The sequence below is a fragment of the Macrobrachium nipponense genome, chromosome 17 (genome assembly GCF_015104395.2).
Source record: "Macrobrachium nipponense isolate FS-2020 chromosome 17, ASM1510439v2, whole genome shotgun sequence".
Taxonomy (NCBI): domain Eukaryota; kingdom Metazoa; phylum Arthropoda; class Malacostraca; order Decapoda; family Palaemonidae; genus Macrobrachium; species Macrobrachium nipponense.
In genome coordinates, this window is record NC_087210.1 from 87,997,349 (window position 1) to 88,000,960 (window position 3,612).

The 3,612-nt window shown below is 36.4% G+C and overlaps 1 protein-coding gene across 1 annotated transcript in view; it reads right to left on the reverse strand.

Moving 5' to 3' along the window:
* Window positions 1-3,612, reverse strand: part of LOC135196098 (glutamate receptor ionotropic, delta-1-like) — a 12,715-nt gene extending 9,103 nt beyond the window's left edge. The window contains exons 1-2 of the mRNA XM_064222553.1: window positions 3,454-3,612; window positions 97-206 (exon numbers count right to left, since the gene is read on the reverse strand). The gene's annotated coding sequence lies outside the window, so the exon portion shown is untranslated. The remainder of the gene's footprint in view (window positions 1-96; window positions 207-3,453) is intronic.

A 3,612-nucleotide genomic window follows, 5' to 3' on the forward strand; every position in this document is an offset into this window, starting at 1 on the left:
GGAAAACAAATATAAGCCTGATACATATCAGAATGTTGTAATGTTAGAAAATGTTAGAAAGTATTGTTAAGACAGTTAAAACACATGTCAACCCACCTGCATCTGCGTGATCATAGAAGAAGTAGAAATTGCGCCCAGTTGATCCATTGAACAAAAACTCGATCAGATTCTGCAGCTCGATCTCACCAGCGCCATCGCCTACTCTACTGGAAACGACCAAAAATTCAACAAAATTATTAGAAATCTTTCTTAAGTTTTTTAGTTTTATTCTTTTATTTTCGGAATCTATTAACTTGTCCTTATCGAAACAGCATTATAGGATCATATCAGAAATAAGCCCAGAGAGGTGACGGAAAACAATTCCATAGACTAATATTTGACGTGAAATTCTAATATCTAGCATGAAATTCATGACTAAGAATGAATTTGTTTTTATTATGGCATTATAGCAACAAGCTTTCGGTGAAATTAATAATTCCCATATTAAACGAACCATTATTAAACAATTTGAACCGATGATTAAAGTTGGTCTTTAGATTTAGACCAAATTTTATTAAATTTACAAGGTATTTGCTCAATAATTTTCCTTTTCTTAATATTGTAAATGTACTATGTAAACATGGAAATTTCTTATAAGGAAGCTTCATCGAAGGAATCAACAGTGTCCGTTCAAATCACCGGACTGTCATGACTGAGCCAGTGTTGGCTTAGCTAACAAATAATGACGTTTAAGTCAACGAAAGAATCCAGAATTCTCACCCCCTTTTAGTGGGCTAACACACTAGTACTACACAGTTCCTTAAAGTATGAGTCTATTCAAAAATCAATGGTAAACACAATACCCCCAGAAATAAACATTTCGCAGAATTGGAAAACGAGGTGCTCACTCAACAATAAAACGAGTTTTCCTAAAAATCCATGAAGATTCGCCGCTGAAATCTGCTGATAAACAAACAAACAAAAAATGCTCCGAAGTTTCTTCGGCACAATCAAGCTTTTTGTACCGCCCGGTGGTGGCCTGTCCTATAGAGTTGACAGACGCACGATTATGGCAAAATTTAACCTTAAATAAAATAAAAACTAATGAGGACAGCCTCGGTACTTTTTAGGATCTGAGGGTGGACAGAAAAAGTGCGGACGGACAGACAAAGCCGTCACAATAGTTTTCTTTTACAAAAAAATAAATTCTAAACAAAATTTACTTTCAAATTATACTTCGTTTTTCCTCGCCTTAGGATGTAACTGGCGACAGCGTTGCGTGGATGGCAGTAAACAAGTCATTGCAAGAAAGAAAAAATTAAGTTACTGTTTTTGGCACCTTTTGCTGTTCGAAGTTATTCCACTAAGACACACGAGGGTGCTTGACAACTAATCTACTCACCAGCAGATTCAGTTCAAGGATAACGGATTTAGAGAGTGTTTTAAACAGGTTTTTGTTTGTTTGTTTGTTTATTTATTTATTTATTTATTTATTTATTTATTTATTCATTTATACTTGCGTACGTTTTCTGCTATCCATATTAGGCGTTAATTGTCAGATTCCTACGGTTTGTCGCCGTCTTAAGAAAGTAGGCCTACATAAGAAATGTATATCCCATAGACTGCATTGAGTGGTACTAAATTTTATTTTCATATATAGGTAATAGTATAACTCCATACTTACATCATAAGCCAAAAAAAAAAAATCAATCACGGAAGCAAGAAGAGAGGGACAGCTACAATGAACAGAGAAGAGCTATTATCAAATCTTTGCTCAACCGGAGAACATTCCCACGCAGTGTTTACACAACTGAGTAAAAGTTATATGGAATTTCACCTCCGCTGTATTTTGCTACACACACACACACACACACACACACACCCAACAATAGGAGAAAACTGTATTCTGCAACTTTTCGAGGACGGTGCAGAGTGCGGATAATATTTCCTGCACAAGTGCACAAAAGTAAATCGATCGAGGAGAAGAATGAGGTTGAGTCTGTTGACTGCTTCGCTGGCTTTCATGGAATGACATCCATTGTGAAAATAGAGGATAAATGCTGTCACTGTTTGGTTTAAAAAATAAATAAAACGGTTTTATTAATTCATAGAATGCTCTTATGGAATGGTGAGTAAATAAATTGATATTTGCCCAATGTCTAGAGATGTTGCTTTAGAGTTTAGACCAACACACGGGGTAACATCTGGAAAATTATTTACATATGATCAGTGTCTACGGACGTCACTTTAGATCAATAGCAAGGGCAACATATGTAACAGTATCATCTATGGGGTTGAAGGTAGACTCAGCTATTCCAAGAAAGAAATTATGTTAAGCTATTAATATCTAAGCACTACGGAGAGTACGCGGTTTTTCAGGATTGCTTCATTCAACCACAACAAAAGAGTTCTGATAGACCCATTCCATTTACAGAAAGTGTGCGGAAGGTTTCTCGGTTTTCTTTCGCCTTTGCAAACCGATGACGAATTATCCTTATGGAGGTGCCATGATGAAAATGTTAGTAGATTCCACTTTTTCTCATTTCTGCTGAGGCGCTGAATGATCTCATAGGTCCCAGTGCTTGGCTCAAATCTATTCACTTACGAATAAGTCTTCAGCAGCATGGCTTGAAATTCAAGCTTCCAAAGAATATTCATTAGAGAAGCAGATAAATCAACAAACAAATAAATTCATAAAATGTGTAAGTAAAATACAAATTGAAGATTAATTAAGGTAGTAATCATAATGCATTGCATCTTCGCTTAACTGGTGAAGTTCCAACTTCACGACATGCTCTGGGAGGCAGCTCCGAAATCCAACTGTTTGACCGGAAACCAGTCACACCACCAAATACGGTATACACTTAAGGATTCTTTATGCTAGAATGGAATGTATAGAAGAAAATTCGTCCTTTGTTAGTCATTTTCCTTAAAATGGCAGCATAGTCCAGCTACAAAATTTACTTTCTAGAATGTGTCGTATGCTGCCTAGAGGAAACCTCCTAGACTAATGAGTAGCGTGTTCCTAAGCCCACCTTAGGCAATTAATCAAGAACAATAATTCTATGATCTCATTAATGAATCGATCGTTGACATGGTTTAAAAATCTTTTGTTTTCTAACGAAAATTGTGAAAAATAGTTTTCTGACTGATAAAAAAAACACGCACACACACACGCACACCACACGCACACTAGACTAATATTCGGGACGAGGACGCGTATAGTTAGCTAATACGAGAAACAAAGATATAAAATTGTATTCTTGCACGGGGCCAAAATACAATCAAATTCAAATAAACAACTGTTTATATTGCTGCCTTTTGAAGTCTAAATCTTCGTAAAACTAAAATGCGGTAGTCTGAATGTCAAATTCCTAAAAGAAGAAGAAGAAGAAGAAGAAGAAGAAGAAGAAGAAGAAGAAGAAGAAGAATAGAGACTATCAGGACATCGAGAGTTGAAAAATCGCTTTGTACCTTCGAGTCATCGCAGAAGTTTTAGAAAACTTCGTCTCCAGAGGTGCGTGACCAGAATGATGAAGATGATTGAGTGAAGTCTCCGCAGAAGAATCTTGTAAGGTGATCTCCCTCGAAACATTACCAACGCTTATTTGGTCTGCGTCCGTAGCGGCTAAG